General features: G+C 51.1%; 1 pseudogene; it reads right to left on the bottom strand.

The window, feature by feature from the left end:
* LOC125933121 (HIG1 domain family member 1A, mitochondrial-like) lies at positions 1 to 1,020 on the bottom strand (annotated as a pseudogene).
* Between the last annotated feature and the right edge of the window lie 6,024 nt (positions 1,021 to 7,044).

Genomic DNA, 7,044 nt, shown 5'->3' with positions numbered 1-7,044 from the left:
TGGAGGAGGGGCAGAGAGAGGGAGACACAGAATCAGAAGCAGGCTCCAGGCTCTGAGCTGTCAGCACAGAGCCTGACGCGGGGCTCGAACCCACCAACCGGGAGACCATGATCCGAGCCAAAGTCGGACGCCCAGCCGACTGGGCCACCCAGGCGCCCCTCAAATGAGTTATTTTCAACATAAACATATAAATGCCACATGAGATGTCTAAAGCAAGCACCACCAACGAAATCAAGACAGAGTCTCTTCTTCTAAGGCTTAGGCTTTGCCCAGAATTCCTTATACATGGAATAGCCCGTACCAAGAGTCACTACGCCACAACCAAGCCTTGGACTGCCACATGCATGTGCATCAGATGAACAGACATTTTAGTATTTCCCCTGCTCTTAAATTTATATAGCCCATAGCAACAACTTTTGCAACCCCGCCATTCCAGTGGGACAAACAGTGCCTTTCTAGCTTTCTCGGAGAAGTTTAGATTTTAGGTCCCTGATCTTCATCATATGAAGAAAGAGAAACATCTGTGCCGGTTGACAAGGTGACTGAAGAATCTTCCTAGAATGACAGGACCTCTCAGAGCTCCAACCGGTTTCTGACTCTTGCCCGAGCACGGCCTCCAAGCCTGCTTCTCCTCCAGCACCCTCCTGTTTTATAGACGAAGAAGCAAGCCTTGCAGAGGACAAGGGAGTGGCTGTGCTATGTGGCCGAGCTGAGAGGCCCATGTGGCTCTGTCCTCCACGGCATGCTCTCTCCGTCTCATCCGGCATTCCCTGTCCGCCATCCCCACCTGCGAGGCCGTGCCTGGGGCTCTCCGTGTTGTGAATTATGTAGGTCACGACGCTCTTGGGTGCAAACGACAGAAACCCCAACTCCAGCCGGTTTAAACTAGAAAGAAAATGTGCAGGTCACAGAAATGAAGTGTCTAGAGGAAAGGCAGACTTCGCTCAAGGAGGGATCCCACAGCTCATTGATGCCCGCAGGGACCCACTTTTCTTCGTTCTCCTGCCCCTCCTTCTTCATGGTCCTGGTCTTAAACTAACACTGGCTCTCATGAGGTCTCAGGAGGGCCGTCAGCAGCAGTCCAGGTACTTATGGGGTAGATTTCCCCCGGATCCTGAGAAGAGGGTGTTAGATGAAGTAGTTTATTTGGGAAGTGATTCCAGGAAACTGGAGCAGGAAGATGGCAAAACTAAGATAGGGAAGGGAAAGAACCCATAAAGGGTTTTCTAGAAAAGTAACTTTAGAGGGCTGGAGTGCAGGCCCACTGAGGAATTTGGGGGAACGGTGAAGAACCATGTACAGAGTTATCCCCGAGTGGCCCTGGTCCTCCCGGCCTGCCCCGGGAGCAGGCAGAGTAGGCTCCAGCAGCCAAAAAAAGAAGCCTCAGGCCAAAACCAAACCAGACCGAAACAAGCAAGAGCTGGCAATTGGGAATGGGACAGGGAGGGGACACGGGGAGGGCGCTGAGTGTATCTGTCACCCCAAGAGTGTGCTTCCTCAGTCATGTCCCTGGGAGGGAGCGGCCCTTTCCACAGCTGGCACCCCGTGGTCCTGGGGTGCACTCGGGTTTGTCCTGCTGGGCCCTCATGCCCACACCTGAACCTGAACCTGTGCCCGGGAGAATACTCCATCCCGATGGCCTTTGTCTTCACTTACTGCCCACCCGGCAACCTGTCATTGTGGCAAGAGATGGAGTCACGCTGATTGGCTGAGGTGAAGCAGGGTCTCCCCCCCTCAGGGCTGGGGAGGGGCCAGTTCCACCAGAACAGAATGGCAGCTGTTCTGGAAAGCTGGGAGGGAGGGAGGATGCTGGGGAGCAAACGACAAAGTTCATCACATGAGTATTCTCTAGAACAAAAGGAATGGAACGGAAATCAAGCTTGGAAGGGGAGGAGTAAAGAAACTTGCAAGCAAGCTCAGGGCGGGGAGAGGACTTTGAATGTCACACAGAATATTCCAACGGTGCTGCTCCTTGTCTGTCCTCCAAGGTGATATTCCATTGCAGCCCACACACTTCCAGCGATAGGGAGCCCGCTACTCACCCAGCACCCCACGTTTGTCCTAGAGACATCTCTAACCACTAGAAGACTCTCATCGTACCAGGTTGGAATCTTCCTTTCTGTGTTTTCTCTAGGGTTTCTAGGACACATCTGCTTCGTTTGCCCTAAATCTGAGTCCCACGGGGATGTGTAAACAGTTATTACATTTCCCGCAGGACTTCTCTAGAACAAGCTGACCACGGCCAGGCCTGTCACCTCCAAGGTGGTGGCCACAGAAGAGCCCCAACATCTGGAGTGGGGGGTTGGGGGAGGTCGTCAGGCAGGCATCTTGGAGACGGTTGAACATCAGATGGGTTTCTTCTCTAGAAGTATCAACCAGTCTGCAGGTCAGCCACAGTTTACTGCTCAGAGGCAAATCAAATGGTCTCAGTCACAGGGAGGAGCCCGGGTTCCCTCATGGATGTGTTTACTCAGAGGATATGACCTCGCAGACACACAAACACTCTGCCAGCCTCCCACCCGAGCAGCTCCCACGGGAGCTCTAAAGTGCCCGGTAATGGCCACGTGCCCTGTGGCTATAGCCCCTGAGGTCTAGGCCTGTCCCATCAGGCCACATTCAGCAAGGCCCCACACCCTGCCCCTGTCCTGACCTCTCCTCACCTCAGGGGTCTGCAAAGAGAGAAGAAGCACACAGCAATGGAAAGAATCCAAGCCCGACTCAGGAGTCCTTCAAAAGATTGTGCTCCAGTGGGGGCGAGTGATTTTGCCCCTCAGGACCTCAGTTTCCCTTATCTGAAAAACAGGGAAGGAACTCATTCGTGGAGGTGCTTTGGGGATGTGAATGTACCCAGAATACACTGGGTTCTTAACATAGGTGTGTATTACGGAGTTTCATTGGTGAAAGCTTCCCTTGACCCTCCCCAGATTGTCAGAATCTGTGGAGATGCTTACTAATCTTTTGTTCTAGTAACACTGCAGCTTTGAAGGCACCAGATGGTAACTCTTTTATCATGGAAGCATTCCTCCTGCCTTCCTCCAAGACGCTCTCACATACTGATCAGATAGGGTAGTGGTCCTATCTACTCCCAGCCTCTAACTTTTATAGACCCCATAGAAGACATCTGGGTTCTGACTTCCCGCTCTCTTCTTGGGAACTGTCCCGACCCCTTTCCCATGTGTATAGAGGGAGCACCTTGCCTGATGACTACTCATCCCCTGGGTTTCCGTTGACATCCATGACCTCCTTCTCATGGAGAAGGTCATGGCCTTCTCCATGACCTAAGCTGGGCTAACCAGGCTTCTTCCCTGGGATTTATCATGTTGGAAGTGGAAGAATCTTCCTTCCTCCAACGTGTGTAGATCTGGAGCTGCTGGAAGCCACGTGGAAAGCGCCAGCCTGCAGTGAGAGAACAAAGCTGACACACAGAGAGAAGCAGAGATAAAAGACACAGCGTGATTGGGTCCCTGGATCAGGTGCCCTTTAGCCCTGCCTGTCCCACCCCTTAGTGGCGCGAATCATCCTCAGAATGCCAAAGGAGCAGCCCGTGTTTCCCAGCCTCTTCTGAGGTCCAACTGATCGGACTGTGGGTGAGCATTTGACCCCTGGGGGAATCAATCCAGAAACTGGATCGGTCCAATCTAATTGTGTCTCCTAGAATTGGAGTATAGATGGTCAGTGTCAAGATATTAGCCAGTGCTGAGCCCTGGAGGTAAATAGAGCCTTTGAGGGCAGTCATGAGGGTTCTTATGTAAGCGGAGGTGAAGCTTGGGGCAGTGCTCCCAGGGAGGCTGGGAGGCAGCTTGTCTTGGTTCCCCACAGCTTTCCCTTCCTGTTTTCACTCCTCCAGAGTCCTGCACTGCCTGCTCTCAGGTAGCACCTCCCTGGAATATTTTCCCTTTTGCTCAAGCTGCTTTGATAGGGTCCCCATTCCTCCACTGTCCTGTTCTGTCAAAGCAGCCCAGGTTCACCCAACGCAGGGGAGAAGGTGTCCCTATGGGACCTGGGAGTTTACACTCAGCCTTTTTAAAGTTTATTTATTTTGAGAGAGGGAGAGAGACAGAGAGAGAGCGAGAGAGGGAGGGGTGGTGGAGAATGAGCCGAGGAGGGGCAGAGAGAGAGAGAAGGAGAGATAGAGAATCCCAAGCTGTCAACACAGAGCCTGACGTGAGGCTTGATCCCACGAACCGTGAGATCACGACCTGAGCCGTAATCAAGAGTCGGACACCTAACTGACCGAGCCACCCGGGCGCCCCACACTCAGCCTTTTTAAAAAATTGAGATACAATTCACAAACGTAAATTCATCTCTTTAAGGTCTACCATTCAGTGGTTTCTTAGTATAGTCACACGTTTGCGTAACCGTCACCGCTGGCCAGTTTATGGCATTGTCATCACTGGAAAAGAAACCCCGTACCCGTTAGTGGTCATCCCCCATCCTCGCCCCCGCTCTCCCCAGCTCCTGGCTACCCCTAAACTGCTTTCTCGATATCTGTCCATGTGCCTCTTCTGGACATTCCGTATAAACGGAATTATACAAAGTGAGGTCTTCTGTGTATGGCTTTTTCACTCAGAGACACGTTTCAGGGTTCACGTCGTAGCACGTATCGTCACTTCATTCCTTTTGATGGCCCAGTACTATTCACAGTTTGCTTATCCATCCATCAGCCAGTGAACATTTGGGCTGTTGGCACCTTTGGGCTACTGGGAATAGTGCTGCTATGAACACCCGTGTGCAAGTATTTGTTGGAGTCCCTGTTTTCAGTTGTCCCGGGGCACACCTGGGAGTGGAATTGCTGGGTCATACGGTAATTCTGTGTTTACGCCTTTGAGGAACCACCAAACTGTTTCCTCCTCCAGCAGCTGCACCATTTTCCATTTCCACCCCCGATTTCCCCACACCCCCACCAACACTTGTTATTTTCCTTTTTTATAAAACAGCCATTCTGGTGGGTGGCATCTCACGGTGGTTTTGATTTGCCTTTCCCCGGTGACTAATGATGTGGAGCATCTTCTCACGTGCTCCCTGGCCATCAGTATCTCTTCTTTGGAGAAATGTCTACTCAGATCCTTTGCCTATTTTTTTTAATGGCATTTGTCTTTTTATTAATAGGTTGCAATAATTCTTTGCATATTCTGCATACGGATTCCTCATCGGATGTCTGACTTGCCAGTGTTTTTCTCCCATTCTGTTGGTTGCCTTTTTACTTTCTCGATTGTGCCCTCTAAAGCACAAACATTTTTAATTTTGATGAAGTCCAATTTATCTATTTTTTTTTCTTTTGTTACGTATGCTTTTGGTGGCATATCAAAGATAAACTCAGTCTTTACCCTTAAGTTGAGAGTCTTTCCGTCTGTATAGTTCTGATTTCTGTCTGAGGTTTGTAAATGTCTTTTCTATTACTTGCATCTTGAACAAGCCTGTCTCAGATTACAAATTCCCAGGGCAGTGACCAATTCTGAAAAACAAGTTTACACTGTGCAATTAATTAAAGCTTCAATGACGGTGATGATAATGATCCAGGGGCCAGTAAGTCTTCCCTTGGGTCTAACCTGATTTTGACATGAAGGCCCCAGAGAAGGGGCAGACCCTTGGACACGATGGAGGGGGTCAGGAGTGGCTGACCTGCTTGGAACATGCCCACCAGTAGAAAGAATTTCCACTAAGCCTGGCTTTGCACCAGGCCAAGGGCAGCGGTTTGTGCTGGGAAGAAGATGGGGGCTTGAGAGTTGGCCTCTCCTACTCCAAGAGGGTAAACTGTGCTCCCTGGGCAAGAGCAAGACTCTAGCGCCCTCAGCTCAGGCTAAGGGCCGTAACATGGTTGAGTCAGGCAGACAAGAGAATGGAACAGGGTTCCCTGTTCAGCTCCCTGCTCGGCTCCTGGTCTCTAGAGACCCTCTGTGGCCGCAGCTCTTTCTGGTCAGCTGACTTAGAGCTGACCCCCGTGGGACTCCTGTCTCTGGGGATCTTCCTAAGCCATGCCAGGGCAAACCAGCTCTGAGCCAGTGGATGGGGACCACAGCTGACCAGCCTCAGATTCCAAGCTGCCCACACCCATGGGTTTTGGCAAGACTCATTAGCACATTCCAGTCTGGCATCATTTAGAAAGCTCCTACCATGTTCTTGTGCCAGGCCACACAGGGCTCTCTGTCCTGGACCTCAGCTCTTGGCCTGGAACACTGTGAGTGTTTGGGTTGGTGTTTGGATCAAGCGTCCCATGTCCCTACTAAACTCAGAGGCAATGGAAAGAGCCTGGGTATTGGTGTCAGAACAGTTTGCATGTTGGATGACCACTTGATCCAAGTCTGATTTGGGGTAAGTCGTTTAACGCCTTTGCATGTCTCCCCTGCATCTGGGAAAATGATGTCACTGATGTCATAGGGTGGCCGTGCGAGCAAAGGAAGTGTGGTCTCTAAGTGTCTAACATCTGATGGGATGGGCTTGATAAATGGAAGGTATCGTAATCATTTACTGCAGAGCCAACTTTCAGTCCAGTCTTGCTCTAATCTATTCTTGAATCTCCCACATTGGCACCTCAGCCCAGATGTCTCTCCTGAAGATTTGGCTAGCCAATCAGCCCCAGGCCTGTCCACCCATTCACCTGGGGCCTTAGGGTGCCCCAAACTCAGCCTGCCCATGCTGGGTTCCTCATCCCCCCGCTTGAAAACTTGCTTCCCTTCTCTCCCCATAGTTGCAGTCTCAGTAAGGCCTGACCATCCAGCCAGTGACCCAAGCCAGAAAGCTGGGTGTTTCCCTAGAGCTTTGCTCTTGCAAATGCCCTGTATCCTGCCAAACCCTTCTTGACAACTCATGACTGCGTCTTCCCCTCTTGGTCCCATGGCCCTTGCAATTAATGAAAGCTTTAATGATGATCACGATAATGACCAAAAGCAGGTACTTAGTAAAGTCTTGGTGAATGAGTAACTCCTCTCTGGTTTCCTGCTTGCTAGGCCCTCCTCTCCAGTCTATGCTCTGCATTATAGCCAGGGCGTCCCTCCAGAAGCACATCCTGCCATTTCCAAGACCAAGAATTCAGTGGCTTCAGAC

Source organism: Panthera uncia, chromosome D2, assembly GCF_023721935.1.
Source record: "Panthera uncia isolate 11264 chromosome D2, Puncia_PCG_1.0, whole genome shotgun sequence".
Lineage (NCBI taxonomy): Eukaryota > Metazoa > Chordata > Mammalia > Carnivora > Felidae > Panthera > Panthera uncia.
This window is presented reverse-complemented; position numbering and strand designations above follow the sequence as displayed.